Consider the following 17,721-nt stretch of genomic DNA (forward strand, 5'->3'; position numbering starts at 1 on the left):
CTCACACCCATAGGCTTCCACATCAATTGGTGTGTCTCTGTAAAGATTTTCTTGAGTTTGACGCAACATTTATGGATGGAGGAGGAGTTGACACATTTATTAAAAACTGCCATAAATTCAAGAACATTGACATTAATAAATTATGTTTAGAGAAGCATCTAGAAGCATGTGCAACAGAAGTAGAGTTCCATAACAGATCTTATATAATAGTAACTATTTACCGAGCACCTGCAGGAAATTATAATCTATTCATAAATCATCTAGAAGCTCTTTTGGGTTATTTAACAGGAAGAAACAAAGAAATTTTGATTGCTGGTGACTTTCATACAGATTTTCTAATGCAATCTTCCAGTAAACATTTACTGCAGTTAGTAATGTTGTCTTTCAATCTAACTCACACAGTAAACTTTCCAACTAGGATCACTAAATCCTCAAGGACAGCCATTGATAACATTTTTATAGACAAATCAAAGGAACAAAATCATATCATAAAACCTGTAACAAATGGACTATCAGATCATGACATGCAGCTCCTTGTTTTAGATGTAAATTCTAAGCAGATTATCAAGACTGCTAAATCTGAGTAGAGGAGAGTAGTCAATCAACCCAAAATTGAGTGTTTTAGAAAACTGCTCAAAGATATGAACTGGAAGGATGGTTATAGTGCTCATGACATGAATGAAAAATGTAACACATTCATGAACAATGTCAGTATCATGTTTGAAAACTGTTTTCCTCTAAAAGTTACTCAAATTAAACAGAAGTCTATAACGAAACCATCGATTACACAAGGAATAAAAATTTCCTGTAAGACAAAAAGGAAAATGTATCTGTCGACCAAGAATAGCTCCAATGCTGACGATGTAGGTAAATACAAGGATTACTGTAAAATGTTTTAAAAAAAGTAGTTCAGACATCTAAACAAATGCACTACGAGAAGAAGATAGCAATGTCAGGGAACAAAATAAAAACAATATGGGATATAGTGAAAGAGGAGACTGGCAGACCCAGAAAGGAAGAGGAGCAAATAGTACTAAGGGTAGATGACATATAAGTAACTGATGGACATAGTGTGGCAAATCTATTTAACAAGTACTTTATATCCGTTACTGATAGAATGGGATTGTCAGGATCAGTAAATAATGCCCTTGAATATCTGAAACTATCCGTTACAAATAGCTTCAGGTACATGAATATGTCACTCACTTCACAAAAAAAAACTTCCATAATGAAATCTTTAAAAACAAAGCATTTTAGTGATTCTGATGAAATATCAACAAAGTTAATTAAGGCATGTTCTTGTGAGTTTAGTACAATTCTAAGTTACTTGTGTAACCAGTCAATGAAAACTGGGACATTTCCTGACTGGCTAAAATATGCAGATGTTAAGCCTCTATTCAAGAAAGGGGATAAAGAGATACCATAAAACTACAGACCGATTTCACTTTTGCCAGCATTCTCAAAAATTTTAGAAAAAGTAATGTACAGGCGGCTTCTCAACCATCTGACCACAAATAACATATTAACAAGAACACAGATTGGATTTCTGAAAGGTTCTGATATCGAGATGGCTATTTACACGTACAGTGAAAATGTCCTTAATTAATTAAATAACAAGTTACAAGCAGCAGGTATTTTCTGTGATTTGTCAAAGGCATCCGATTGTGTGAACCACAACATCCTTTTAAATCAATTAGAATTCAATGGTGTCACGGGCCGTGCTGCAAAATGGTTCAAGTCATACCTCACTAACAGGTAAAAAAGGGTGTCAGTGCAAGGGACTAGTGAATTAAGTCATCAGTCATCATCAGAATGGGAAAAAAATTACACGTGGTGTCCCACAAGGATCCATCTTAGGGCCATTGCTTTTCCTCGTGTACATTAATGATCTCTCATCAGTTACACTGCCAGAAGCAGAGTTTGTTTTGTTTGCAGATGACACAAGTATTGCAATAAATAGTATGTCGAGTGTAGTTCTAGAAAGATCTGCTAATGATATTTTCATGGATATTAATAAATGGTTTAAAGCCAACTCACTGACATTAAACCTCGAAAAGACTCACTATATGCAATTCAGAACCTGTAAGAGGTTTCCGCCCAGCATATGCATAAAGTATGAAGAAGACCAGATAGAAGAGGTCGACAGTCTTAAATTCCTGGGATTACAACTTGATAATAAATTCAGTTGGGAGGAGCACACCACAGAACTGCAGAAACGCCTTAACCAATCTGTATTTGCAATTCGAGTGTTAGCAGACATAAGCGACATAAAAATGAAAAAGCTTGCATACTTCACCTACTTTCATTCCATAATGTCATATGGTACAATATTTTGGGGTAACTCTTCAAGTCAAACAAAAGTTCTCAGAGTCCAAAAGCGTGAATACCTATTATTTGTGGAGTAAATTCACGGACGTCCTGTGGAAACCTGTTCAAAGAACTGGGTATACTAACTACTGCCTCTCAGTATATTTACTCCTTAGTGAAATTTGTCCTAAATAATATATCTGTTTTTCCAACAAACAGCTCAGTTCATACATACAATACCAGGAACAAAAATGATCTGCACAGGGACTTAAAAGCACTTACTTTAGTTCAAAAAGGGGTCCACTACTCAGGAACACTCATCTTCAATAATTTGGCAGCAAACATAAAAAGTTTAGTTACAAATAAAGATCAGTTTAAAAGGAGCCTGAAAGACTTACTAGTGGCCAACTCCTTCTACTCCATTGATGAATTTTTTAATAGAAACAACTGTTGTATTGTATATATTCATACTATGAGTATTGTTATTTCAGCTTAAAAAAATGACATGTTCCACATCCACAAGGATCTCCTCAGCACGGATCTATGGAACGAAAGCTAATCTAATCTAATCTAATCTAATCTAATGTAAGACACATTGCTCTTCTAACTCTGCCACATCGAAATTCGCAAACTGTGTGACACAACGTTCTGCTCATTACAGCATTGAACAATAACTGACAGATATGCTATAATGAAACTTCCAACACTTACACATTAAACACAGGCGTGTGCAGTGATGCCAACCGCATTTCGCTTCAACACGCCGTTGGTGCGAAAATACGAATGTTCCGGAATTTTCTGAATAGACCTTGTACATTGGAAAACAGTTTAAGAAATGCTCTTTCTTGTAAAAGTTAATGTTGGTTTAAAAAAAACAATGTTTTTATGAGTTTTTTTTCACACCGATACTTACTTTCCGGATATGCCTCGTGATTCTTTTGCCAGAAATCTCCTTTACTGCATTCTCTACGTGTAACAGGGGCCATATGCTACAACCCTGACTCACTAATTTCTCATTTATTTCCCCCATTTCACGCCCTTCGAATTAAAGATTGCAGTCTGGTTTCCGTACAAGTTTATAGATGACCACTCGAGTTTCAAAGCGTTTGGTCCAGTGATAATTCTCATTTGCCTTCTCTTAATGTGCAAATGCCAAAATGTAGGTTGTCGTTTTTCAATGTATCCTCTAATGTCACATATTTAGACCTTAATGATCCTTACACGGGGTGTACATTGGAGGCATTGCAGTCGTGCACAGTGTTTCATAATGCTGGTTTTCTAAACTTCCTTAACAGCATGTAGCAAAAAGATTGACTTCTTCCCTCCTAAGATCGCCATCTAAGCTCAGGGAGACTTTCCGTCACTTTCTCGCACTATTCGACCCGACCAGAAACAGACCTCTCAGCGCGCCTCTTAATTATTTCGACATCGTCCTTTAAGCAAGTGCGGATCACGAACATTAGCGCGGTAGTCGAGAATGGGTCACGTAAGTAAGTGTTCTGTATATGGTCTTCTTCCCAAACATTCTCACAGTAAATTGAATTATTAACCATGCATTGTTTGTGGTTAATCCTGTAAATAATTGATATCATTGAATAGTCAGTCATCGTTACATCTGGCCTTATGTTCTCGTTCCATGTCTTCCCGTAACCTTACACCTGGATCCTTAACCTATGTCAGTCAGTTAAATAGCAGATCATTGGTAATGATTCGAAAATTACGGAGTTTATATCCTATTCTTCCGCACTGATTTAGCTTCCTACACATTTAGAGCAGTGTGCCATCCATCGCACCAAATGGAAACTCCGTACCTGTCAACCTGTAGCCTGCTATAATCACCCAACGACGAGACAGCATCATCAGCAAACAGTTCCAGGTTGCTGTCAACTGGTTTATGTACAAAGGGAACACGAGCACACATATCACACTCCCCTGTGGTATTCCTGACTTCAGATTTGTCGACTGAATAAGCAGTTGTGTGTTCCTCAGAATACGCACCCCTCAGCACATCTCCTCTAGCATTGGATCTTGTCTCCTCACTGCAGCTGCAGTTACATCGGTCTGGCAAGGAACTCCTTCAGTGCGCGGTGGCAAAAGGCCAAAGACGTTTACGGCATTCGACGGCTCAAATATTGTCTACCATTCAACAACAATATTGACTGCTAATTGGAACAGATGGCGGGATTGGAGGCATCCAGTGGTGAGCACAGCATGGCTCTATTGAGCGTATACGAACTGGGTAGTCGACGAGTAACTCACAACAGTGCTAGTGGTGTTGGTACATAGCAGAGCAATTGCAAATACAAACAAAGCAGACATTGGATTATATCTACAACGGTTGCCGAAATTGAAATTTCGTCTGAAAGGAACCCAAGAAACTTCTTAGAGTGAGAATGGAGTGGCAGATGTAATATCAACGTTTCTGTAAGATGAGTTGGTGGAATGTGTGGTGTCGTATACGCTTGACTGTGTGGACAATGTGCCTGAGAAATACAATTATGCCGATATGTAGTTAACATGTGGTTCATGGTGTGGGTTCCTGGTGTCATCTCCTAGTTCATGAACCACGGGCAACGTATGAGTGGCCAAGTAAGTGGTCCTGACAGTCGGGATACCAGTTACTTTGGAATAAGGCTCGAGGTCACCTTTATGCTCAGACGGCAGAGACTACCAAATCCACCGGTTAGTCCCTCAACCGTTAGGGGTAAAACTCAATGGGACCCGGGGCAAGTAAGGCTAGCAACCTGCTTCCCTGGTACTATAAATATGATGCTGGCATCAATCAGAGCAAAATGCCTCGGACCTTTGGAGGTGACGGAGTACCACCTCTAATTGACAAACCAGAGACTCCTAAGATACGCCTCGGCAAACGAATGGTAACGAGATGGGGAGCTGTTAATATCAATGGGGGCTACTCTGGGAAGAAGGTAGAGCTGGCAGAGGCTGCAAGTAAGATGGGGTTGGACGTTTTAGCTGTTAGTGACATTCGGGTAAGGGGTGAGAAAGAAGAGGAAGTGGGAGAATACAAGGTCTACCTGTCAGGAGTCAAAGCAGGAATAGCACAATGGGGTATAGGGCGTTTCATCAGGAAGGAAATGGACCCAGCGTAGTTACAATAAGGTATGTAAACGAACGACTGATGTGGATAGATTTGACAGTGCCTAGCAAGAAAATTAGGATTGTGTCAGTATATTCGCATTGTGAAGGGACAGATCAAGATAAGATGGATAGTTTTTATGACGCACTCAGTGATGTAGTTGTTAGAGTAAAGGACAAGGACAGTGTTCTGCTCATGGGTGATTTTAATGCCAGGATTGGAAATCGAACAGAAGGTATGAAAAGGTTATGGGTAAATTTGGAGAGGATATGGAGGCCAACAGGAACGGGAAACAACTCTTGGATTTCTGTGCCAGTATGGGCTTAGTAATCACAAACTCCTTTTTTAAACACAAGAACATTCACCGATATACTTGGGAAGGCAGTGGAACCAGATCTGTCATTGACTATATAATAACAGATCAGGAATTCAGGAAGGCTGTGAGGGACACACGTGTATTCAGGGGATTCTTTGATGACACTGATCACTATTTAATCTGCAGTGAAATTGGTACTGTGAGGCAGAAAGTGCAGGAGGTCAGGTCATGTGTAGGAGGATAAGAGTGGAGAAACTTCAGGATAAGGAAATCAGGCACTAGTACATAACAGTGATCTAACACGCGAAACAATACAACCGAAGGAAACGACAGTAACCGACATTCGTAATCCAAAAGGCATTTCGTGAACTGTAATATCGCAAAAACCTACTGCTCTACATAAAAGTGAACAACTGAAGTTATATGATTGACTTCTCTTACATTAAACGATCGAGAAACCAAAATGTTTTCACAGGAAAACAACGGAGGAAGCTCCCTTGTCAACGTCACTGACAACACTAATATTGTCGATTACAGCTAGTTTGGTCGCTTCTCGGTAGGAAGCAGCACTGTTGAACACATCAAGTAAGTAGTGACCACTTTTCCGAACCTGGATACTTTACCCTTCTTTCCCCTAAAGGGCAACCGTTATCCAAGGAGCGGATGTTAAACACCATTACGTATGTGGAAGATCACCCATAGCACATTCAAAAACAATTATGAACAGAATTAGGATAAGCCCGCAGCAATATAACCGCGTAGTGCATAAGAAAAATTACGAATATTCAAGGGAGGACGAGGCGCACTTGTTACACAAAGCGGTGTTCGTGCGTTTCAAGGACTCTGGATACTATAAACAGGATGCACATGATAGTGACCTACGGCGTTATGCACATCAGATTTCACGCGACATAGATTATACAGCTTTCGATGGAAGTATTGGATGGTTCCGTATCTTTAAACAGTGCTACAGAACTGGAAGAAGTACGATAACGAAATATGAAACAACACGCCTACTTGCCAATGCTTAGCAAACTGCGGAATCGGTGCGAAAATTTGCAGCTGAGATAAGCAAACTTATCCCACCGTTCAGTAAGGAATTTGTTTTCAGCTCATACCAATAGGGATTTGAGGAGGAAATGCATTTGAAAGGAACCTTGCAAATTAAAGGTAACAAGGGAGTTGCATCATGATCAACTAGCATCAATGCCTTAACGCATTCGTATAGAACGATCTCGACTATTATTCTGGGTGAAAATTTGTCTGGAGAGTTATTTATTATGTTGCGAGAACTTAGAGGTGCTGTGCCCCCTTCCATTCTTTCTTGTTGCGTGATCTTGCAAGGGCTGTAGGGAATATTTACATCACTGCAAGCATGAGTGGGCAAATAGGCGTAAGAGAACTACATCTACGGTACGAGCACTGCATTTGGCCAATTGCTTGTCAAAATAACTCGCTTTTGCTTGATTACTAGACTGCGTACAAAAATCGTACTCCTTTGGAACAAACTATTCCTCCTGAAAAGTGAGTGACATTGGAGTTCATACCATCTGGAACCACTGGACAAATTCACTCTCTGGATGACTGTTTTTTTTTCGTACATATAAAACATATTATCGCACGTCTTAAAGACCAGTTTCACAAAAGCTACACGACAGGTTGTTGCGCATTCGGTTGCATGTAATCAAATCCATCACCCCGTTACACCAGTACGATTCTACAGCATAAGCAGTCTTTAAGAGTGGATACGTAGCTGAACGTCCTGCAGGATTTGTGGCTCAACATTTCTTGCATGTCGACGATGTCCATTTTGTGAAGTATAATACATACGTCCCACAGATGGTTATTTCTGCACCACCTGTACCCTCACTTTCTGTCGCCTTTTTGAAGAACTTGGTGAGCCATCAGCAGCTAATATTTTTCCTGTCGTAATTGTTAACACAACACTTCCGAAAGAGCATTAGAAAAGACAGAACTTACTACTCGCACCCAAGCAGTTCCTCACGCAACACTGGGTACATTCATTCATAACGTGAGACGTAGCCTGAATCTTTCTCCATTGCCCCTCGAACCGACAATGGTATATTTTGCATGTTATCTATCATCATAGTGGGTTTAAGAAAGATGTAGTTAGTGACCACATTTGTTTTAGTAATAAAGAAACCTAACGTAACGTAATCTCATTTTGTGAGAACATGCAGTAACTAGAATATAAATTTCAGTTTTAACTCTGGCGCTGAAAAGAAGCTGCATCTATGTTTAGCTTTGGGTACTGAACATATGCCACCTGTTTTTTTAAGTAGACGAAGTTGCAAACGTTTAGGGTGAATATTATAAGGCTGAAGAGTAAACATTGTATTAAAAATATATGATAATCAACATTTTGGTCTTATTCAGGCTGCAGGCCCGGTCAGACAAAGATGGAGGACTGCAACGTATGTACATGTCTCCCTTCACGTATCTGGGCATGTACCAACTTGAAATGTCGCGACAAAAGAGGTTTGTTCATTTATGTACTAGCTTATTAGCTGGCTTTGTCTGGTGTAAAACCAGTGTTATTTTGTATCCACATTTTTTCAAAGCACTGAATTCCAATTATAAATCTTGTGCAGTTTCACTACAATACTAATTTAGCACAAATACTGATTACAACACTCTTCATTTTCTCCTCAGTAACAAAAATAAACTCTTCGGACTATAGTAATAGATTTTATATTGAAACCTTTTTGTTTCTCTAAACTGAATTTTCACGTATTAGAAGTTTGTTATAGCGTAAAATAATATATACTTTCATCTGGAACATTCCGTTCTTTTAAGTTTCGTCTTTCTTTCCGTATCGGTCACTTTATACACAGGGTCGTTATAATTAAAGTCTCGCTACTTGAGATGGAAAACGAGTGAGCGTAGGACAATGAATCTTTCTGGAAACGCGTTTAAGGACATGCGGAAGAGAAATAACGAGAAAGCCATCGAAAGAAACACATTTTTCATTTCCACAGAAGAGTGTAGCATTCGTTAACTGCGCAACATGTTTACGTTACAGGTTAAAAACGTTGCTCAATATGACGACCGACTGCATCTGCGACAGTCTGGAACGGTACTAGTGATTGATCTGCTGTTGCTACGAGTAGAAGCGTCTCATGTGCGATGTTGGTTACGTCCACTGTTATGCTCATCTTTATCCGCAAACTGCGTCAGTGTCCCGTTGATGAACCCTTTTATTCATGTAGCCCGACAGCCAGAAACCACACGGGTCCAAATCTGGCGATCTCTCCCAAGGGCAATTCCCATAGCGCCAGTTAATTCGAACTTCCGAATCATGTTTTTCAACCTCTGTGCGAAAAGAGGACCTCACGGTATTCCTTTAATGCGTCGATACTCGTAAAGAACAGCAGCACTGTTTTAACAAAATAGCTTTACGAGTAAAGCTCTGATCACCTTGTCCAGACCCATGTTGACTGCCAGCAACTGTAATGAGGACTGGTGCTTGTGTTTCAATCCTACGTCGCCGCACCAGTACCGGCGCCTAACATCAAGTCATGACACTAACGGTAATGACAACGCAAATCCTGCAGGGCACAGTGTGGACATCATTTCCTTGAAGTAAGGTACACGTCAAGTAAATAGTTTTCCGTTTGGGCAGATCCAAGTACCGAAAGTTTAATACACTACTGGCCATTAAAATTGCTACACCACGAAGATGACGTGCTACAGACGCGAAATTTAACCGACAGTAAGAAGATGCTGTGATATGCAAATGATCAGCTTTTCAGAGCATTCACACAAGGTTCTCGCCGGTGGCGACACCTTGAACTTGCTGATATGAGGAAAGTTTCTAACCGATTTCTCATACACAAACAGCAGTTGACCGGCGTTGCCTGTTGAAACGTTGTTGTGATGCCTCGTGTAAGGAGGAGAAATGCGTACCATCACGTTTCCGACTTTGATAAAGGTCGGATTGTAGCCTGTCGCGATTGCGGTTTATAGTATCGCGACATTGCTGCTCGCGTTGGTCGAGATCCAATGACTGTTAGCAGAATATGTAATCGGTGGGTTCAGGAGGGTAATACGGAAACCCGTGCTGGATCCCAACGGCCTCGTATCACTAGCAGTTGAGATGACAGGCATCTTATCCGGACGGCTGTAACGATCGTGCAGCCACGTCTCGATCCTGAGTCAGCAGCTGGGGACCTTTGGAAGACAACAACCATCGGCACCATCAGTTCGACGACGTTTGCAGCAGCATGGACTATCAGCTCGGGGATCATGGCTGCGGTTACTGGTTCAACTGGCTCTGAGCACTATGGGACTTAACATCTATGGTCATCAGTCCCCTAGAAATTAGAACTACTTAAACATAACTAACCTAAGGACAGCACACAACACCCAGTCATCACGAGGCAGAGAAAAACCCTGACCCCGCCGGGAATCGAACCCGGGAACCCGGGCGCGGGAAGCGAGAACGTTACCGCACGACCACGAGCTGCGGACAAGTGCTGCGGTTACCCTTGACGCTGCATCACAGACAGGAACGCCTGCGATGGTGTACTCAACGACGAACCTGGGTGCACGAACGGGAAAACGTCATTTTTTCGGATGAATCCAAGTTCTGTTTACAGCATCATGATGGCAGCATCCGTGTTTGGTGACATCGCGGTGAACATATATTGGAAGCGTGTATTCGTCATCGCCATACAGGCGTATCACCCGGCGTGATGGTATAGGGTGCCATTGGTAACACGTCTCGGTCACCTCTTGTTCGCACTGACGGCACTTTGAACAGTGGACGTTACATTTCAGATGTGTTACGACCCGTGGCTCTACCCTTCAATCGATCCCTGCGAAACCCTACATTCCAGCAGGATAATGCACGAAGGTCCTGTACGGGCCTTTCTGGATAGAGAAAATGTTCGGCTGCTGCCCTGGCAAGCACATTCTCCTGATCTCTCACCAACTGAAAACGTCTGGTCAGTGGTGGCCGAGCAACTGGAGCGTCACAATACGCCAGTCACTACTCTTGATGAACTGTGGTATCGTGTTGGAGCTGCATGGGCAGCTGTACCTGTACACGCCATCCAAGCTATGTTTGACTCAATGCCTAGGCGTATAAAAGCCGTTATTACGGCCAGAGGTGGTTGTTCTGGGTACTGATTTCTCAGGAGGTATGCACCCAAATTGCGTGAAAACGTAATGACATGTCAGTTCTACTATAATATATTTTTCCAATGAATACCCGTTTATCATCTGCATTTCTTCTTGGTGTAACAATTTTAATGGCCAGTAGTGTATTATAATCACCATAGATATTTCGAGCATCCATTGTTAAAATGTGATTACAGGTTTCAACTTTGACTAACATTTTTATGGATTGCTCATAATGTTGGCAACATTTATTCCCATTGAGATTGTGCATTTTGTGGGGGACACCCTTTCTGAGATAATTCAACGAAACCTGATATGAAAAAATTGTACCGCTTGGTTTCTTTCAGTTTTTTGAAAGTGCCTGTTGAAGTGGTTGGACTTTCTAGAACGAAGCATGAGGTAAAAGTATCTTAATCCAGACACTCTTTACCACATGACACCATATTTTACTTACTGTGGATTAATTAACGCACCGACTGAAAGAACTTTTCGTGCAAATTCCGTAGACTAAATCTGATTCCTGATAATACGCTCCAAGTTCTATCGACTGAAATGCATAACAATGACATTTCCTTCAAGTTTCAAATTTTTGTAAAAGCAATTCGTTTTTTAGATGTTTTCAGCAGCCTCATTCAATCAGTATCTCACGAACATAATTTTCGTGCTTACAGAATCGCGATTGTGTGTGTGCTTCTGCACTCTAAAGCAAAAAAGAAAGAAAGAAAAAGAAGAAAAACCACGCACCAGAAGGAATAATCTGAATGGGACGGAAGCTGGTAGATGAGCTGTACATTAAAGTTTCAGAAAAATTGCATGATTTATTCAAGTGAAAGAGGTTTATAAACTGAGAAAGTCAATAACGCGTTGTTCTACCTCTGGCCCTTACGCAAGCAGATATTCGGCATGACATTGAGCGATAGAGTTATTGGATTCCTCCTGAGGGGCATCGTGCCAAAATCTGTCCAATTGGCGCGTTAGGTAGCCAAAATCCCGTGCTTGTTGGGGAGCCCTGCCCGTAATGCTCCAAATGTTCTCAACTGAGGAGAAATACGGTGACCTCGCTAGTCAATGTGCCAAAAACAAGAAGCAGGAACTCGCGATGTGTGCGGTCGGACATTATCTTGCTGAAATATAAGCTCAGGAGGCTTACCATGAAGGGCAACAGAAAGGGGCGTAGCATATCGTCGGCGTACCACTGTATTTTAAGGGTGCCACGGATGAGAACCAAAGTGGTTCTGCTGTGAAATGAAGTGGCACCCTGGACCATAAGTCATGGCTGTCGGGCAGTACGGCGGGCGACGGTCAGTTGGTATCCCACCAATGTCTCCAGTCACGGCTCCGCTGATCATCGGAACACATTTAGAGGCGGGACTCATCGCTGAAGACAATTCTACTTCAATCAATGAGATCCGAGGGAGAATGTGTCCGACATCGCTGCAAACTGGTGTACAGAGGTCAGCGGCAGTCGGCGCAAGGGGCGCCTTGAGCTCAGTCCCCTTTCTGCGAACCGGCTGTTAATGGTCAGGGGTGTGGTCACGGAAGCACCAGTTGGACGTCGGATCAATGGTAGTGATGAATCCGGGTCTCTGTCGGACGACTGCTCGGCCCTCTCGTTCTGTCGTCTCTCTAGGTCGACCGCTTCCTATTGACGCTCTGTTGAGCCATAATTCACCCATTCCTCTCATCGCTCCTATTCAATTGTCGAGCGATCCACCGATTACTGCAACCGGTTTCTTTGAGCCCAACTATACGTCCTGTCTCAAATGCTGACACCTGCGTATAGTATTGACGCGTCTGTCTGCGAGCGATAGTCGCTATCTAACTAAGTAAACGGAAAGGTATTCGCAAAAACCCTGTGTCCTGGTATCTACATGTCCCCTGTTTACAGTCCTAGCCAGTTGCGTGATGAAACTGCGCTGCAGCTCAACACATTCATCCATCGGCCACCAGTGTTTATAGTTCTGCATTTTCCGTCGATACCTGTACGAATACTAATTTATGAGCAGTTGGTATAAATCCTTCGTGGAGCGTCGTTTTCCTGTTTTCGAGTGTATTAAGACTCACTAGATCATTAGGTAAACTAGATTTAAGCCTACATAAACGGTACGCTGAACATCTGTTGAATTAAAGGTGATGGCATTATGATGAAAAAATTCTTCGATGCTTTATAACTGACGTCTACTTCTACATCTACTTACATAATTCGCAAGCCAGCATACAGTGAGTGGCGGAGGGTACTCTATACCACTACTAGTCGTTTATTTTCCTGTTTCACTCATATATAGAACGAGGGAAAGCGACTGTTTATATGCCTCCCGTGAGCAGTAATTTCTTACGACGTATGTTGATAATTCTTACGTGAAATGCATGATGGTGACAGTAGGATCGTTCTGCAATCGGCTTTAAATGCCACTTCTCTAAATTTTCTCGATACTGTTCCTAGAAAAGAACTTCGCCTTCCTTCCCAGAATTCCCATCTCAGTTCCCGAAGCATCTCCGTGACACTAGCAGTCCGCCTCTGAACTGCTTCAATGTCTTCCGTCAATCTGGCCTGGTAAGGATCCCACACACTCCGCCGGCCGTTGGTGGCCGAGCGGTTCTAGGCGCTTCAGTCTGGAACCACCCGACCGCTACAGTCGCAGGTTCGAATCCTGCCTCGGGCATGGATGTGTGTGATGTCATTAGGTTAGTTAGGTTTAAGTAGTTCTAAGTTCTAGGGGACTGATGACCTCAGATGTTAAGTCCCATAGTGCTCAGAGCCATTTGAACCACACACTCCAGCAGTACTCCAGAATAGGTCTCACTAGCGTCCTATATGCGGCCACCTTTACGCATAAACCACACTTCCTGCAAATTCTCGCAATAAAGTATTCGGGAGGACGACGGTTCAATCCCGCGTCCGGCCATCCTGATTTAGCTTTCCGTGATTTCCCTAAATCGCTCCAGGCCAATGCCGGGATGGTTCCTTTGAAAGGGCACGCACGCCTTCCTTCCCCGTCCTTTCCTAATCGGATGAGACCGATGACCTCGCAGTTTGGTCTCTTCTCCCAAATAACCCAACCCAAACCTCTCCCAATAAACAGAAGACCATTCGCCTTCCCTACCACAGTCCTCACATGCGTGACTGCTGACTGCAGTGCAATTTTACTGCCGCCAACTTATATTTCGCGGAAAGACCACAAAGATAAGATAAGAGAGATTATGGCTCGTACAGAGGCGTATAGGCAGTCATTTTTCCTTCGTTCTGTTTGGGAGTGGTACAGGGAGAGAAGATGTTAGTTGTGGTACGAGGTACCCTCCGCCATGCACCGTATGGTGGAATGCGGAGTTTGTATGTAGATGTAGATGCGTGGAACTTTGATGAAAATAATTTGCTTCAGCTGGAATTTTCTTTAGCTGAAAAGGGGGCGGAGGCAGTGTATAGCAGTTACCCGCACGTAATAGTAATATCTACCCGGCTATTGATTAACACTTCCGGCGTTTCGGAAGACGATTGCGAGAAAACTTCAAGAAATGCGGAAAAGCAAACATATCAGTGGACAGAGCACCTCTCCAATTTCGATTCGTGGTAGGGGCCGTGGCGTAGTTGTACTAGAGGCAGGCATATCAGAACATGCAGACAAACCATCCGCATTTACAGCAAATTACCACGGACCGAGCAGCAGAGATGGTGTGGGAACGGCTACGATCGTGCACAAGGGCTTAGAGCGTGGGAACAGTGAGGAACTGAAGGTCGCAACCAGGGTCATGTTTACTGTTGTTTATTTAGCTCTGCTATCAATATGCAGCTCACAAAGAGACGTATTAACACACGATATCAGCTTATTATTAGATGTAGCACCACAATTCGTCGTCTTTGACGACCTGAACGCTGAAACTCTCAGCTGAAACCAAGCTCTAACACCACAATATTCCACGGACATTATCTAGGCTGAACGTTCGCCGGACGTACTCAAGCGTAACCTATATGTTGGGCCACTCGCAGCAGACGCGTCGCCGTGAAAGACGCTGCAAGAACCCCTTTTAAGCTAAGCGGCAGACAGTGAACTGGCCGCCGCTAAGCCATGAGTTATGGTGACCGAGAAAGGGACGCTGCGGAACGCTGAAACGCGCTGGATACTGAACAACGAGCGCACGAACGTGCCTTGTTCAAGAAACCCAGAAACTTACCTGCCCCCAATTCACTGAGGTGACAAAAGTCATGGTTACTGAGGTCACAAAAGTCATGGCCTAACCATATACACATATACAGTTGGCTGTAGTATCGCGTACACGAGGTATATAAGGGACGTGTATTGGTGAAACTGTTATCTGCAATCAGGTCATTTATCTGAAAACGTGTCCATCGTGATTAAGCCCGCACGACGGCAATTAACAGACTTCGCACGCGGAAAGGTAGTGGGAGATAGACACATGGAAAATTTCATTTGGGAAATCGTTAGGGAATTCAATATTGTGTCGAGAATACTAAATTTCAGGCATTACCTCTCACCACGGACAAGGCAGTCGCTAACGGCCTACATTTAACGCCCGAGAACAGCTGCGTTTGCATAGAGTTGTCAGTGCTAACAGACAAGCAACACTGTATGAAATGACAACAGAAATCACTGTAGGACGTTCGACCGACGTATCCGTTAGGACAGTGGTGCGAAATGTGGCGCTAAAGGACCGCCGCGAGTGCCTTTGCTAACAGTACGGCATCGCCTGCAGCGGTTCTCCAGGGCTCATATTCGTATCAGTTTGACCCTAGATGATACCGTGGCCTGGTCCGATTTCAGTTGCTGAGAGCTGGTGGTAGCGTTCGAGCGCGGCGCAGATCCCGCGAAGCCGTGGACCCAACTTGTGAACAAGGCATTGTGCAAGCTGATGCTGGCTACTTAATGGCGTGGCCAGTGTTTACGTGGAGTAGACTGGGCCCTCTGGTCCACGTGTACCGATTATTGAATGGAAGTGGTTATGTTTGGCTACCTGGAGAACATCTGCTGCCATTCATGTTGCCTAACAATGGCGGAATTTTTATAGATGACAATATGCCATGTAATCGGGCCACAACTGTTCGCGATTGGTTCGAAGAATATTCTGGACAGTTAGAGCGAATGGTTTGGCCACTCAGATGAACCGACACGAATCCCATCGAACATTTATGGAACACAATCGAGAGGTCAGATAGTGCACAAAATCTTGCACCGGTAACACTTTCGCAATAATGGACGGCTGTAGAGGACTTCCGATGACTTGTTGAGTCCGTGCCACGTCAAGTTTCTGCACTACGCCCGGCAAAAGGAGGTCTGACATGATATTAGGAGATATCTCATGACTTCCGTTACCTCATTGCAGTTTACCTTAGTGACTATTCGCTGTGCAAGACGCGGTAGCCGGCACCATTCCAATTGTAACACCTCAACAACGCCCAGCGGATCAGCTGCAGGAGATCCTGTGCTTCATGTCCATTTGCAAACGAATTCAGCAGTTTCTGACGTCGCACTTCGTGCCCGTTGCCCGAAAGTACACGTCAACAGAAATCAATACGAGAAAATATATAAACATTTAGAAAATCTTCCAACTGGGCAAATGGCCCACCAGGCGTACAGAATTTCGCTTGTCACTTCATCAGATATCAACAACGGCATGATGGACACGCCAACAACGCAGAGGAAAAGGTGAAGCCACACGCCTCTCACTCAACAAGTGCAAGGCTAGATCGGAAGTATTACACACATGACAATACGTAAGCTATTGAGCACGCCACGTAATAGAGAACTCCTGCTGCAGCTGGCACTCAAAACTGTCTTCTTAAGAACTTTTCGGCTAAAGTAATAGAACAGAACTCGTATTACGATTGCCGTCACAAACACTTCCCTGTCTTTTGGAGGCTTCCAGAATTGCAGCTGTTCTGGATGCCCAGGAAAGACTGTTGTTCTCCCCAAAAAGTCCTGATGTCCTGGAATCCAGAAGGTGACTACTGTTCCACATAAAATATCCTGATGTTCTTGAGGCCAGGAATAACCTACTATTCCCCACAAAAGTCCCTGATTTTCTGCAGGCCAGGGACAGACACTCTCCTCCACTAACGCTCCTCCTCGTCTGAAAGCCAGAGAAAAACCACTGCCCCCATAGATATTCCCGACTTTCTGAAAGCCAGGAAAAGGTCACTGTCCCCTACAGGGCATCCCGAACACGCAGGTGCCATTACTTATTATGTGCTTATCGTCCAGCACTCCAAATCATTTGGGAAAGTTTCATAGTGCGTAGAAATGATCACATTTTATCTCACGGAGCCGCTGTTCGTTTCCCTTATGTGAATGATGTCTTTCACTTTGTCTGTCTAGACCCGCTTTTCAGACGTCCTATAAATATTCTGAAAATGGTCAGAAAACATGTTTAATGTGCTCTATTTCTTCTCAGTTTTGAACTAGAAAGGAAGCAGCTAATATGTTCTTTGCTGCTGAGCAACTATGAGTCGTAAAATATCAAGTGCATTACCGCCCGGGGCTAGGCATATTTGCTGCTATTCTGTAGCACGACGGTCTCCCGACCTTCACGGCTCAATGGTCAGGGTGGGTGGTTGCCATGCAGAGGATCCGTGGTCGACGGGGTCCACTGACCCTCGTGATGCCAATTGAGGAGCTACTTCATTGAGAAGTAGTGGCTCTAAGGTCTGGAAAATCGTCACAATATCTGGGAGAGCAGTGTACTGACCACATGCCCCTCCATACCACATCCCCACAACACCACATGACAGAGGATGACACGGCAGTCAGTCGACATCCCTTGAGCCTCCATTACCCGGACAAGGAGCTCAGTACGCCTATGAGATCAGGTAGCAACTTCTTGATCAGCTTCGCGTTGCTCAGGTGGC

The sequence above is a fragment of the Schistocerca americana genome, chromosome 8 (assembly GCF_021461395.2).
Source record: "Schistocerca americana isolate TAMUIC-IGC-003095 chromosome 8, iqSchAmer2.1, whole genome shotgun sequence".
NCBI lineage: Eukaryota > Metazoa > Arthropoda > Insecta > Orthoptera > Acrididae > Schistocerca > Schistocerca americana.